The following is a 16,852-nucleotide window of genomic DNA, read 5'->3' as shown; positions in this document are numbered from 1 at the left end:
TAAGAAAAGGAGGGAAGGTCACAAGACTTTCACCTGAGATTCCAGTCTTTATTCCTTTCCTGCTTGCCCTCCTCTGAGCTACACATGCTCATGAGAGATGGCAGACAACAGACAGAAGGTTAGCTGAAGGTGGGACTCTCTGGGCACCATCTGCAATATCATTATGCCTCATGCCGATAGGATTTTGAGTAATACAGTTATTCTGACTCACCCATGCTCCTGAAGTCAGTTGGTAAATGCACTGGTTCACCTAGACTTGTACAGAATCAATTCTTTGATCTCTCACTGTATTATCTGAAGCAAACAGGCATTTTCACATTTCCCCAGAGAAAGTGGTGCAGCATCCCTGGATGAATATATGCTGGGTAGTGGACAGTAGAGATAGACAGTGAAAGAGTTCTTTCTTGAGAGGTCACAAAGTCAAATCTGGAACAATCCCATGTGTACTGTAGCAGATTATAATTGTGGTGTTATTCTTCATTCATCTGAGGCTTAACAAAGTATGAAGAGTGCACACACTTATCCATTACATATCCAGCCATGTAAAAGGATAGTATTTAGTTAAATGAAGTATGTCTTTTCATTTCCTCAACCTTTTACTCACAAACATTGACTAAGCCTGTGCTTACAAATTTTGTATTGCATTTATTTACTTTGTGCTTGTGGAGGGAGTGCCATGATGTTCAGAGGACATGTGAAGTCAGCTGTCTCTTTCCACCATATAAATACCAGGAGTGGGACTCAAATTATCCAGTCTCCAAGGCAAGTTCCTTAACCACCCAGATATAAGGTCTGTCATTAAAGAATCTTATGTAGGAGTTTGCCAGCCCTACACATATACCGTTGATAGGCATTGTGATACATATTGAGAATAAAATCACTTCATTGATCTAAAATGAGGTTAATAATCTCTGGATATAATAGTTGCAATTTTACATCACAAGAAAGCTGCCCCTGGGAAGAAAATAGGAGGGCAACATAGCCCAGGATTCGATAAGAGATGCTAAAGCCATGTACAGCAAGTTTAAATGATAAGTAACAGTTACTAAGAAGTTGATCTTTATCCCAGATATAAGGTCTGTCATTAAAGAACCTTATGTAGGAGTTTGTCATGACAAAATGCACTTGAAGACCAGAGGGAAGGAGACAGAAAAATGCTTGTCACATTTGTATGCGAAGTTAAAAGGAAGTTCTTTAGACTGAAATTCTTTTACATGAATATGCACATGAATATATAAATATTTAGGATGCTTATGAAATGTTTCCATATGGCCTTTTCAAATCTCCTTGATGTTAGTTACCGCCCCCCCCGCTATTCTTTCTTCTGTGCTACCCCCCCTCCCAGTCCTCTCCTGTTTAAATCTCCATCCCCATTGTCCTCCTTTCAGCCTTACATGTTATATTGTATGAGCTCCCCTCCCCTTCATCTCTTTCTCCCACTTCCATAGCCCCCTTTCTAGTTTCCTGGCTTCTACTGGTTCCCCAAGTTAAACACACAAATCTAAAGATGTAGGATCCATATTGGTGAGAACACTGATTCAGTTCTCTCTGCATCTGCATTAACTCACTTGGTATAATATTGCCAGTCCCATCAACATACCTGAAAATTTATGATTTTATTTTCTTAGAGTTCAGTAAAATTCCATTGTGTAATAAGCACCATGTTTTCATTATCCATCTGTTAGTCGATGGACATTTGGCTATCTCCATGCCCTAGCTCTTGTTAGTAGAGCAGCAGTAAACATGAATGAGCATATATCTCTATAGTAGAATATAGAGTCATTTGGGAATATGTTCACAAGTGGTATAGCTGGATCATAGTCACCCTACACAGGAGATAATGCTGCACCCAGAACCTATAAATTGCCAAGTAAAACCCCAGTGTCAGGTGTAGGATACTTCTTGTCTTAGTCACCATTCTATTGCTAGGAAGAGACACCATGACCAAAGCAACTCTTTCAAAAGAAAGCATTTAATTGGGGGTTTACAGTTTCAGAGGTTTAGTCTGTTGTCACTATGGCTGAGAGCATGACATGGGAGTTGTAAATGAAGAAGTAGCTGAGAGTTACATCCTGATCTGTAGGCACTCTGGGCTTGGCATAGGCTTTTGAAACTTCAAAGCATACCCCCAGTGACATACCTTCTCCACAAGGCCATGTCTCTGAATCCTTCTAATCCTTTAAAGTAGTACCACTCCCTAGTGACTAAGCAGCATTCAAATATATGAGCCTATGGGGGCCATTCTTACTCAAGACATCAAACCTCCCCTCAAGATATTGGTCACACATATCCCACAGAAGCCCACCTCCCAAAAGCAATATAGGCTACTGTCATTGCTTTTGGTTGCCTACTAGCCATCTTAGTGGGTGTGAAGTGATCCCTAATATGCCTTTGATTGATATTTCCCCGATGGCCAATAATATCAAGCCTCTTTTCATTGGGCATTTGTAAAATTTACCTATGAAAATAAATTTTCAGATCCAATATTAAAGAACCATAATCATGAGTTATTTTTCTTTTATTACTGCATTTTAAGAGTTTCTATACATTACAGAGCCAGGTCCCTTCTGAGAGATCACTGGTGACTTGTTCCAGTTCTATGGAATATATATTGACTTTGGAGTTTCTTGATGGTGCTCTGTTGTCTTAGTCAATGCCCTATTGCTGTGAAGAAACACCATGACCATGGCAACTCTTCTAAAGAAAAACAACTAATTGGGACTTGCTTACAGTTTCAGAGGTTTAGTCCATTGTCATCATGGTGGGAAGCACGGTGGTACACAGGCAGACATGGTTCTGGATAAGGAACCTGGAGTTCTAGGATGAGAATCAGCAGATGAGAGAGAGAGAGAGAGAGAGAGAGAGAGAGAGAGAGAGAGAGAGAGAGAGAGAGAGGGTTAGGCATGAGCATTTGAAAGCCCCCCAGGGACACATTTCCTCCAAGAACACCACACTTATTCCAACAAGGTGACACCTCCTAATAGTGTCACTCCCTATAAGCCCATGGGGGCCATTTCCATTTAAAACACCACACCTGTGAAGCTTGGAAGCTTTAAAAATTATTTACAGAGTCTAGTTTTCCCATTTTAGCACTGTTGCTCATATGCTGCCTAAGTCATGAACATATTTACCTGAATATTTTCTTCCTTAAATTTTTATGGTTTAATGGTGTTTGCTCTTACATTAGGTCTTTTATCTGGATCCAGTTAATCCTTCAGTACACTGCATGAGAAGAGCAAGGCTCAATATATTTTGTGTGCTATCTAGTTGTCTCTGACCATTTTTATAAAAGACTATTATTTACCTATTGAGTGATCTTGGCATGCTTCTCAAGTCAGTTGAGCCTGTCAAATGGCATGAAACATCAGTCAGGAAGAATGAATTCAAGAAGATTCACCAAGTGGTGAATTTAAAGATGACATGTTGTTTTTAAGGGTGTGGGGTGTGTGTGTGTGTGTGTGTGTGTGTGTGTGTGTGTGTGTGTGTGTGTGTGTGCACGCACACTAGTGCATGTGTGTTTATGCCCAATGGTATACATGCACACGTGTAGGCAGGTTCACATGGAGGTCAGAAGAAGGCATCAGACCTGTGGACACTACATTATAGGTGAATGTTCTTGTAAAGGACTGAACTTCATTTTCCAGCACCCACATGGCAGCACACAAACATCTGTAACTCCAGCTCCACACGAGGATGATGCCCTCTTTCTGCCTCCAAAGGCACTATGTGCATGTGACACACATTTATACATGCACAAACATTCACATATGAAATAAAAACAAAACTTTTAAGAAGAGTATACTAACTTCTGTTCTATAAACATGACATTTCCTGTTTATTAAGCTCTTTGTAAATTTTATCATTTTCATGATATTGCGGATGGAATAGCAATTATATTTTAAGAATCCTTAAAATTCTAAATTGTATAAATATATACATATAAATTAAATCACCAACACTATTATTATATCAATTAAAATTAGATAAAATATATTTTTTCATTTGTTAACTTTTATTTGTTTATTTATTGCATGTGTGTATGTGGACACATAGGTCCTGTGTGCACTTGTGGTTATCATAGGAAAATTATCAGGAGTTGATTCTTTCTTTTCACCATGTAATTTTGGAGAAGTCATCAGGCCTTTATTTCCTGAATCATCTATTCAGATTTCTTTTAAGATTTCTAATTAATAGGTTCAAATTTGTTATTCAAGTTAGTTACCTTGTACAGTATTTGAATAAATCTTGTACATCTAAAATTATGATTTGGGGTCTGTGATTGAGTATTAATATTGGGTTGACATTTACAAGAAAGCTCAACATCTCCAGCCTCATGCCATCTCTAAACAAGGAACTTTCAATTTGTGTTTTTCTATGCATACTCTACAGCCTTTTAATGTTTATGTATATTATGTAAACTCATATGGTATGTCACACAAACATTAAATTATAGTCTTACTGTTCAGTGAGGAGCAAGGGACCCACAAGTGGATTCGAATGCTGATTGCAATTCCCACACTTTAAATTTCACTCCATTTAGTAATGGGCTTTTAACTGATATGGAAAGTGTGCCTGTGGGTAATTTGTGAATTTACCAGCTTTTAGAATCAAATTATTCTAGCTTATTATATTGGACAGGAAGGGGATAAATCTTGTCATTTGGAGGATTAGTGTTCAAATTACTTCTTTAGAAAAGGTTATCATCAGACTAATTGGTTGTTTTAGCCAAAAATGTGAAATTAGAAGGAAAACATGAGTGGGTTGTATAAGAACATGAGGTCCATAACATCTGACAATGAAGCAGCCACTGTGAATTAGAGAAAAAAATAAGAAGGGCAATGGTGACAAGTAGGTTGTACATGTCCCTCAGAGGAAGACTGATTAATCCCACTGACAGTGTCTTATTAATTTGCTTTTTCTGGGCCATATCTGCAGCAATTTAAAGATAAAACAATTTTATGTTGTCATTGGGGAAATCAGACCAGTTGATCATAAGTGCAAATACATGCCAGAATCACAACCAGAGACTCAAGCCAGTTAAGTTCAGAAGCTCAGTACCTATGGGCTATATGCTTATTTCCTGTTTCCACGATTATGACGATGCTACAAACAAGAATTCCTGATTTCACATTACTAATTTGAGATTACTAAACTGAGATAAAGTCAGATATAATCATGTATAATGGATGATAATAATTAAAAATACCCACCTAAAATGTATGTCATAACTTTCTCTTTTGGCTATCAGACTTGGAAGTAAACAATTCAATTCACAGTTTTATACTAGCACATTGTTGACTCATTTATTACACTCCTCTGGTTCAAGTCACTCAGGTGTCAGCATGACTAAAGATGGAAAAGTTAATTAGAAGCATTTTTTTCCAAGTGTGAGGAACTGTATATCATGGAATTTTCCCCATTATTTGAGGATAAAAATGAGAAAGCCCAAAGAAATAAGAATCAAGTGTTAAATAAGTCCTCTCTCATACAAATTGAACCAAATAAAACTGTAATTCATCACAAGAAAGCAGAACAAGCCATAGCTTCAAACTGATCTGCTGTATTAATCTAGATAGAAAAAACAAGTGTCTGACAGAATGAAGTGACAGCAAGTCTAGAAAAACATCAGTAGAAAAATAGAGTTTTAGAAGGGCTGCCCAGTCTCATTCTTCCTGGAGGAAGATAGTTTTTTTTACTGGCTGGACTTTGGTCATTTGTTTCAATAGACAGAGATGACCTATCTGTGTGGATAAATAAATGAAGGCAGATAAACTAGGTCCTCTATTAAACATTGTCTAAATCTAGTGACCCCCATTATAGTTTTATTCGTCAAATGCATGTACTAGGGATGTTAAATCAGACTGGTGTTTGTGTGACATCTGTAACCATGGAAACAGTAAGAAAGCATCTTGATGGAAGACTAAAACTTCTGAACTGAGCAAAGTGCAAGGATGGAGCCATGCTTCATGTGTCCACAAATTTGGATTTCACAGTTTGCATGCAAAAAAAAATGTTTTCCAAGTGAGTCAGCCTGAGGATAAGAATGAGAAAAACCCAATAACTACATCTAAATAGTATGTAATTCCCTTCTCATAGTACAACTTGAATAAAATGAAACTGTAATTCACCTCAGGGCAGCAGAAGGAGCCTGTAAGGTCTCATAGAAGTCACCCAGTTAGTTTTCCTGAAGGACACAGGTATCTTTACTCTTCAAATACAAGTTGTCACTGTCAAATCACATTTTTAAAGGGAATTTCTTCCTTTATTATGTGTATGAGTATTTGCCTGCATGAAGTTTATATCCACCACATACCAACCAGTTTACCCTCCCTCCTCTTCTCCCATTTCCTGCCCCCCCCACCTCTTTTCTACCCTCCTCCATGCCTCAGAAAGGGCATGGCCTCCTATGGGAGTCAACAAAGCATGGCATATCAAGTTGAGGCAGAACCAAGCTTCTCCTCCGCTGCATTAAGCCTGAGCGAGGCATCCCACCACAGGGAATAGGTTCCAAAAAGCCAGCTCATATGCCAGAGACAGATCCTGGTCCTACTGCTAGGGGCACCACAAACAGACCAAGCTACACAACCCAACCGTCACACATATGCAGAGGGCCTAGGTTAGTCCTTAGTCATCAAAGAAATGCAAATCACACCTACTTTGAGTATTTTTGTATACTCATTAGAATGGCTAAGATCAACGAAACAAGTGACAGCTCATGCTGGCAAGGATGTGGAGTGTGGGTAATACTCACCCATTGCTAGTGGGAGTGCAGACTTTTACAGCCATTGTGGAAATCAGTGTGGAATTTCCCCAGGAAGATGGGAAATGACCTACCTCAAGATCTGGCTATATCATTCTTGGGTATATACCTCGAAGATTCTTCAACCTAACACAGAGTCATTTGAGCCACATTCATTGCTGCTCTATCCGTAATAACTAAAAACTAAAAACAACCTAAATGTTCCTCAACAAATGAAGTGTGGTACATTTACACAATGCACTATTACTCAACCATTAAAAAAAATGAAATCATGAAATTCACAGGTAAATGGATAGAACTGAAAGAAATCATCCTGAGTGAGGTAACCCAGACCCAGAAAGACAGATATGGTATGTATTTGCTTATACATGGATATTAGCTGTTAAGTCAATGACCAAACTACAATCCATAGAACCATAATGGGTAGTATAGAGTAAGGGATTAGGTAGGGACAGACAGATTTCCCTAGGAAAGGGAAATGGAATACAGATAGTTATAGATGAGTGGGGGGCAACTAGAATGAGAGGTTCAAGTAGGGAATGGGAGGGAAGAGGGAGACAACAGAGATAATATGGTGAAAGACACCTAAAATTGAGGGCCATTTGAGGGACAGTATGAAAACCCAATACAGTAGAAAGTTTGTAATATATTTACATGTATAAAGTGATCTAAATGAAATCACCAAATAATGAGGAAAACGGAACCCCCAACAGCACGTTTCTTGTTAACAAAAAAGCTTCCTGCACCAGTATTGGGTTACATCTAATTGAGTTGTTGGCCAGTGGGAAATCTGTAAAGAACCCAGGCTGTTGCCAAGACTATATGCTCCACAACCTGGTGGCAACGTCCCACTGTTGAAGACAACACCTACAGAACTCCCTGGACATGGAGAAGTCAAGCTGGTGCCGATAAAAGCCTTCATCTCTACCATCGATCATCTTTGGTACAGGAAGGTACTCTGTATGCTACCAAAAGAGAAATGGAAACACAAAGCTAGCCACAAACCCATTGATCTACAATGGTACCCTGCCTGCCAGCTATGCTAGTGCAATGGTGGCCCAAAACTCATGGGAGTAACCAACCAATTATTGATTTGACTTATGCCCACTTCACAAGATGGAATCCAAACTCAACACTGCTTGGGTGATGAGGAACCTGAAACTAAATATCCCAGGGACCTAGAGTAAAACCAAATAATACTAGTTTTTTTTTTAAAGGTAGCAATAAAATCAATCCTAATGTTACGCTACTATACTCAGATCAGTGCCTTGCTCACCCATCATCAGAGAAGCTTCCTCCAGCAACAGGTGGGAACAATTGCAGGGTTCCAAAGCCAGACAATATACAGAGAGTGAGAGACCTTGAAAAACTCAGCCCTAAATGGACTGTCACCACCAAATCCCCCCCTTCAGAGTTCAGGAAACCCTGCAGAATAGGAGAACGAAAGATTGTAAGAGGCAGAAGGGATGGAGGACACCAACAAAACAAGGTCCTTTAGATCAAAGATCTCTAGAGCAAAGATCATATGGACTCACAGAGACTGAGGCAGTATGCACAGGGCCTGCACAGGTCTGCACCAGGTCCTCTGCATATATATTATGGCTTCCAACTGTGTTTGTATGGGATTCTAGGGGCTGAGAAAGAGTGGGTCTCTGTATTTATATCTTTCTTGTGGCCTTTTCTGGGATTTTTCCTTTTGTTTTCTTGTTTTATCTAATCCCAATGTGTTAGTTTTTTATCCTATCCTATCCTATTCTTATCCCTTAGAAGCCTGTTTGTTTTCAAATGAGGAACAGAAGGGGGACAGATCTAGATGGCAGTAGAGGGAATCTGAGAGAATTAGAGTGAGAGGAAACTGTAATGAGAATATATTATGTGAGAAAGAAAGCCATTTTCAATAAAAGGGTGGAAAATAAAATGAAATATAAAAATAAAAATACCTTCTGCTCCAGAATAAAAAAAGAAAGAAAGAAATCCCTGCTTCGAGGTATGTGCCCATAGAGACCATGGTAGACAGAAAGTCAGAAATGGGAAGTTGTTGAGATTATTCTTGAAGTAGAGTGGGTTTTCTTTTAAAATTTTAATTATGATTTTTATCTGTATATGCTCATGCATGCAGTTCCTGGAGAAGCCAGAAGAGGGCGCAAGATTCCATGGAGTTATAGATGGTTGTGAGCCATCATGTTGGTGCTGAGAATTGAATCCAGGTCCTCTGAAAAAGCAGACAGTACTCTTAGGATTTAACCCCAGGAGTAACTTTTTAAACATAAATTCTTTACTGTAAAATATAAGTAAGAAAATAATTATTTCAGATTTCAAGATGAACGTTATTTATGGAAGAAATCTCAAGAAAGGAGAGATAGTTGTGGGTGTACAGAGATGACTTAGGGGGTTGTGTTTGCTGTGCAAGCATGGAGACCTTAGTTCAAGTGCAGGGGACAGACACAAGCAGATGTCAGGGGCTCACTGGGCAGCCAGTTTAGTCAAATCTGAAAACACCAGGTTCACTGTGCGCCTGGCTCAAAAAATAAGATGGAGAAGTGTTGAAGGAAGGCATCCTTAGGCCAGCCTCTGACCTCACATGTACCTGCACAGACTTGCATTCCTATATACATGCATGCACACATGCATGGGTTCACACACACACGGGGGGAGGGAGGGGGTTACAAAAATAACAGTGAGGGTAATTATATAATGAAGATACAAAACAGATTGGTTCTGATATATTGCAAGATGTCCTAAGATAATTACTTTACCAAGATCTTATGGACTTTTGTAGGCACCAGAGCATTCATTATCTGTCTTACTATCCTGTCTGACAAAAAGAATTGGCCTCATTCTTGATTAGTCATGTTTCTGTGGGAATCCTTGCCCAGGTGGGCAGGCATGGTACAGGTTAATTACAGAGTGTTGTTCTAAGTTTAAGACATCCTAGACTGCAACAGATTGAATATTTTTAATTGGAAGTAAAATCTGAAATCAATGGTTTCTAGAGAATTGTTGCTGAAGACCAATAAAGAGATTATAAGTAAGGTTGATTTTAAAAATTATAATTTTGTTCAATAAGGGGACAGAGAGGATAGGATACCACACAGAAATAGGCCACTTGCACGGCACAAACTGGGTTCTGTCTGTCACCAGCATGCAATATTTTTAGTTAAAAATTAAAGCTAATGAAAACTTTCATCACAACAATAAATTAGGTGGAGATAAAAACTGACTTAGCTTAATTTTTTATAGCCCTTTGGACGAGTTAATTTAATTTCTGGCTCTCAATTTTTGGGATGGTTTTCAAAGACCATAACTGTCTAAAAGCACACACACACACAAAGACTTGCCTGTGAGTATACACACACACACACACACACACACACACACAAAGACTTGCCTGTGAGTTGTTCCTCTGTTGCTTTTGCTCATGTTTCCATGAAGTTTTTCTTCTCTTCGCTACTATGTTTCCAGAATCCAGGAGGACTTGTTTTCGGCAATGTCTGATAAGCACTGAAATTGTTTCTTCATCCTACCTGTCATATGCCACAGTTAATGTTCCTCTAACAAGACAAAACACTAGGAATAATAATGTGTACAACTCAACAGCTTCTAGAATTCTAGAACTTGTGTATTTTGTTTAGTTTAGTCCATGGTCAGTAAAGAATAAAGGAATAAAGTGTGTTTTAACACATGTATCACACTTCAAAGAAGCAAACAGAAGAGCAGAAGAGGGTGAGTGGTAAGAGAAGAAGAAGAATGCAGGGAAAAAGCTGGAGTTGCTCTGTTTTTTTTTTTTTTACAAACTGTTAGTACAATAAAATAAAATTATAAGGAAGTCACGAGCACTAAATGGTTATCACATAACATACAACTGCAGTTATTTCCTCTCACACATCAGAGCCTGACAATAGTTCAAGCTATCGATAGAAATGAAGAGGAATGCCTCATCCCCTGGCTTTTGGTCTCCACAGAACAGCCACTAAACCCTACAGAAATCACCCTGCATCACCCAAGAGTGATCTGTGCCAGGAAAATGAGTATACTGTGGCAATAAGTACATTTTTCATTAATGATTTGCTTGAATTCTTGTATTTTCACTTAATTACAGGAAAATGATTTTAACAAGCTATGCATACTGAAGCTGTTCTCATCCCTGACCCCCTGATTCCTGTCACTACCGACAGTAATCATTGCAGACAAGGATAAAGATTTCTATCATTTTGTTATGGGGTTAGTGATGCATATAATTGAAGCAAATGGAAAGCCAAAAGCTACAGCAACTGAAATTAGTTTTATGGGAAGAATAGCAGAGAGAGGTGGAGAGATGAGAGAGGGAGAGGGTTAGAGAGAGAGAGTGGGAGGGAGAAACAAGACGTGGGGGCAGAGATTGTAGCAATGTAGAGTCAAGGCATATTCTGCTATCATGACATGATATGTTACAGAGGTTAATTGAATATATTTAGTGACAACAAAATTAAATGATCATTTTCTAGAGTATCACATTTTAGAGGATTTTTGATGTACAGTTTTTGTCTGTCTGAAATATAATGATGGCTGTGTTCTCATCATCCCAATTATTGAACAGAATTGGCTAATCAGAACAACAAAAAGGGATATACATTTACTTTGCCAATTCCCTTTGTTAGTGTCTTCTTTCTACTTCTCAATTTAGGTTATACTGGTTCTGTAGAATAATAGTAGCATTTTCTTCTTACTGGAATGCTCCTGACTTGACCACAACAGAAATACCATGGGAACTTCCACAATACTCACTATTCCAGCAAAAACTGTGGCCCTGCTCATATCTTCTGACCTTTCATTTTCTGTGAAGTGGCAACTGGCATCTGTGTGGAAATTGTTCTATTGATGAGACCAGGAGCCATGAAAACTGACAAGTTTTTCCAAACTATTTGTGTATTAGAAAGGGAGAACAAATTATGATCTTCAGTGGGGAACAGTTGTTCAATGTGGACAACTTCACACTCACTCTGCCCTTTGAAAACATCTCTCTGCATAGTCTGTACACAGGGTCATGCATGTGCCTGTCACAGCTGGGGAAAACACAGCCTACTTCAGACAGACACCTGTCACATCGACACTAACTCTTCTCAGGAAGTTCTTCCAACTGGAGAAAACTCATCAATGCCAATAAACTTAGTTGCTGATGTTATAGTGGAATTAAGAGTTTTCTCTGATTTCTGTTTATCCCGACTATGAAATTCCTTAGGAGAACTTATCCTAGTTTAATGAGAAAATGGACAACATATGAAGTCAATAGATTCTTGAATACCTGGAATATCACATCCTCTGGTACATGAATAATAAACTCTGTCATTTCCTTTAAGAAACAGCACACGCTCTCATCTTCAGTCTGGCCCTCTTCTGTCCATGATTGCCCATAGGAGTCTAGAGATTAAATGGGACAATAATCCCAGTGCAATGAATTTCAAATCATATAAAGGGTTTTTCACAAGATCCCCTTCCTCTGAGGGTTCAGTAGAGACCCCTTTCTGGGCCCTCAAACTTACTCAGGAGTATCACTCACCATTTATCTGCAAAGTCAGTGTTAATCATCACTGACCCTTCCCTCTATGGAGACTTCTGTAAGGCAGCATAGCTACTGAGAGTTTGGATCTTTTGTATTATAAAAAATTCACTGCCCATGCAAATTTGCATTAGTTCTCTGAGAATTTTGTACGGTGTGTTTTGATCATATTCACCTTTCTCCCAACTCCTCCCATATCCAACCCCCTTTTCTACTAGCCCAACTTAGTGTCTTTAAAAATAAAACCCATTAAATTCAGTTTGTACTGCCCATATATTCTTAGATTGTGGTCTTCCACTGGAACATGATTGACTTAGCAGGGGTTACACTCTCAGAGAAAATTGACTCTCCCTCTCCTAAGCAGCTACCAGCTGCCAATAGCATCTCAGCTAAGTGTGGGACTTTGTGCCCACTTCCCATCTCTATGCTGGGATTTGGACTGGCTTGAGAATTTGTAAGAAATTTGCATGATGTCACAACTGTATGTGTGCAATTGCTCTATGGCATCTGGAAGACACTGTTCCTTGTAGCCATCTACCACTTGTGGCTCTCCAATCCCATTTCTGTAATGATCCCTGAGCCTTGGGAGGAGGAAATGATATAAACACACACACACACACACACACACACACACACACACACACACACACACCATTTAAGACTGACCATTGAGTGTTGCTTACTCTCCTCACCTTGACCAGTTGTGTATACTATCCAATGACTACTAGAAAATGTTTCTTTAACTAATTAATGCAATCTGTCATCTCTAAATTGAGCATCTTACCTACTATATGCTTTAATCAATATAAATTAATCGAAAGCCATTACTATATATTTAACCAAGGCTTTAGGTATCAGTAGATAATTGTTGCTATTTCTGACTTGTGCCAATGCAAATGAAGATAGAGATTTTTAAAATCTAACTTATGAGAAAATTATCATTCCAGGTAAATTACCAGCATTTGATAGTTGAAGAATTTCAGATTGGAAGGAATCTCAACATTACCTATCCCAATCATTTCATTATAGCTGCTGTGAGTTAGTAAAATAAAGTTTGAGGGGAAGTACTGGCCATGCCCTCTTGGGGGCTGGCACAGGTGACTCAGACAAGGCACACTTGGGCGTGGTCAGAGTGACATAGCAAGACTTTAAATATGAGAGTCCTACACATGCGGCTCTCTCTGTTCCCTGACCTGCCTGATTGTACAAGACTGACTCTGTCTCGGGAGTACTTTCCTAATAAACATCTGCTCATCAAACTTGCTCTGACTCCATTTTGATCCAAATTAATTGTGATTCACTTTACCTTGTGTCAGAAGTGGGATGACCCCTCACCCTGAGGTTCCCAGAGGAAGAGGGGAACCTGCCGCCGCCAGCTGCCAATTGCCACGAGCCACAAGCCACCAGGCAAATCGAGCTGCCTTCCTGAGACTAGTCAAACAGCGGCAGAACCCGGACAGCTGGCGGTAGTGTTACAAACTTCCATGTAAACTTCACAAAAGCTTAAAAGGGGATTTTGGAAGCAAAAGAACAGAGACAAGCACGACTTCTTGGTAGCAGCATTTTCTTTGGTGGTCTCGTTTTGCTAGAGACAAGCAGAGACTGGAGCAGTTCCTTTAAGAGAGGTTTCCTGACTCAGCCTAAGCAGAAAAAAAAAAAACAACTCAGGGCTCTTTTTAAGAGGCCCGGCTAGCTCAGTTGGTAGAGTATGAGACTCTTAATCTCAGGGTCATGGGTTCCTGCCCACGCAGCTAGCAGTGGCAGTGACCACATCTCCAAGGCCACAGCATGCTCCTTGGTGGCAGCATAGACCAAGGCAGTGAGCACAGCTCTCAGAGCTGATGGTAAACATACCTCTGCCATCTTGGAAAGACAGCAGCTAAGAAAGCCTCCACTTTAATTTTAGCAGTGTTCTTTGACAGTTAAAAGATTGTGAGGCCAGAAAAGGGTAAATATTTATAATAAAGACAGATTCAGATCAAGAAAAGTCTCTAAAGGTTTACAGTGTGTTTGAAAATATATGTAGGCTTGTGAGAGAAAAAGAAACAGGAGGAAATAGAGTAGCTCCCAGCACTTGGGAGGCAGAGGCAAGCAGATCTCTGTGACTTCAAGGCCAGCCTGGTGTACAGAATGAATTAAAGGGCAGCCAAAGTTACAGAGAAACCCTGTCTCATAAAAGGAAAAATATAAGTAAACGAAATAGAGTAATAAAAAAGCCTCATAAAGATGGAAAATATACAGAGTCTGGATACTATATCCTATATTGTTGTGTTTAAATTGTTTGATTGCCGAGGAAAGAATTACAGATGCTAAAATACATTTGATTATCAATGCTGCTAAATTAATCCAACTTATATATTTTAAAAATGTCTTGACTTCAAAATTTAAGTCTAATGACAGACTACTTGGGAAAAGAGTTTTGCTTGTGTTTCCACAGAAAATGAAAAGCTATGGATTCCTTCCAGACTAATATGGTTTGATCAAGCAAGACCCCCTGAAGCAGTGGCCAAACTGATCCTACATCCAAAACAGCTGAGATGATGCAGTCATAGATGACTACAGGCAGGATTTCTGTGTTTTATCATGATCCCCATGGTATGGATATCGCCCCCAACCAGCAGGAAGCAGTTTGGAGTGAATGATGCCCAAATTCCCAAATATTGTTATAAATGTTTGTTTTCATTTAAATGGGGTTGGTTATAAATGGTAATGAAAACCCTTCTTTTCATTTAGACAGAAAAGAGGAGATGATGGGAATGTCCGTCTGTGTATGTTTATCTTATTGGTTGATAAATGAAGTACTGTTGGCCAATAGGAAAGAAAGTTAGGTGGGACTAGGAGTCAAGGGGGATTCTATAAAATGTAGTAAAGATATCCATGAAGGAAGTGACATAGCAGGCAGTCTCAGAATATAAGCAGGGACAAAAAGGAAATCATCCTTTTGGCTCTGGCTCTTCCTCTTCCTCCTGCTCTCTTCTCTATGGAGCTGCCATGTGATCCTGGAAGAGGATGCCAGCAGAAGGCATCCTCGATAAGGTGAGTCATAAAATATATAGATTTATAATAATTAAGACTGAGCTAGCATATAAGAAATCCTAGTCAACTGGCCAGCAGCATTGTAAACTAATATAAGTCTCTGTGTGTTATTCTGGGCGCCCATGGGGCAGCAGGCCTCGGGTGGAGGGAGTAAAGACTTATTGTTACATAGTATGCTGAATAGACATGCTGTAGGCTGTCTTTAACTTACAGGTGTACTCATGGACATATAGGACAGGGAACATTTTGCCTTAACCTAAGGATTTGGGATCTCAGTGGTAGCCCAGGACATTTATGATAGCTAAGCTTGGTGTTCTACTTGGATCTGAAATCAACTAAGAGATAAACCTCTGGATGCACCCACAAGTGATTTTTCTTAATCTGGTTATTTGGAGAGGGCTGACTTGCCCTTAGTGTGTACAGCACCTTCTGGTGCCTGCCAGATAATAGGATCAAGGGAGAAAGCCTCACTCTTTGCTTCATTGTCTTTGCATTGCCTTTCTTTCACACTGCTAAGTTCATCCATGTTGTTGGCAGCTTTCGGATGTTCTGGCTGAAGTATAACTTTGTTGACTCAGAATGCAGCTTCCTCAGCTTTCCAATGTGTACTGTAGACCAGTGTATCTCCAGGAATCCTCCAGGTCTGAGCAGTTACCTGGTTCTCAACTTGTATGGGGATAGCCTTTGCTGAACTATCCTGTAAGATACATTCATTCTATCGGTTCCCTTCTAGAAAACCCTGACTAACATGCCTGATAAGAGAGCAGACTCAAGAAGAAATCTCTAGCCTTTTATGACTGATGGAGTCTACAATGTTATATACCCATAAGATGGACTGCTTAACAGCACTTTGACGTGATGGACAGAACCTAGGTATAGCTACTTGGATGGATTTTGGTGTTGATCATAGATGTGTGTAGAAACCAAAATGCTATATGTGTAAATTCATAATGTGCTCTGACAGAAGCAAAACATGATGTGTGTTCAACCACATACATTACATTTACAGTTAAATGGGCTTTCATGAAGAGCAATGCTGGGTGAGTTTTAAAAAGAGAAATTAGCAGCAGAGGACATGGAAGGAACATTAACCTTTCTTTGTTGGCTGTCCTGTGGGCTAAGGAGTATCATTACCTCTAATCCACAGGTCCCATGGGGGAAAATAATAAAAGGGAAGGAAGAGCAGGGAAACAGAGAAAGGCATAAAAAGAGGAAATGCTTCTGAAATAGGCCCTCAGGGTGGTGAGGGGTATTGTTTTGTAACTGCAAAATAACCATACCAATAATTCAGTCATTAGTACCTGCAAAGTGCTGTTTACTTTGATTAATGTAAGTATTAATTACAAATACATAACTCATTAAATAGAATTTTACTTCACACATTTAGAGTCTCTGTCTAGATTAGACGATAAACATGTGATAAAAACAAAGCTATACAGAGTTTGACTCTATCATTGATGTATGCTCACTAATAGACCAAGCCTCACCTCTGGGCCTGCCCATCATAAACCTCCCAAGGC

This window comes from Cricetulus griseus, assembly GCF_003668045.3.
Source record: "Cricetulus griseus strain 17A/GY chromosome 1 unlocalized genomic scaffold, alternate assembly CriGri-PICRH-1.0 chr1_0, whole genome shotgun sequence".
NCBI lineage: Eukaryota > Metazoa > Chordata > Mammalia > Rodentia > Cricetidae > Cricetulus > Cricetulus griseus.
This window is presented reverse-complemented; position numbering follows the sequence as displayed.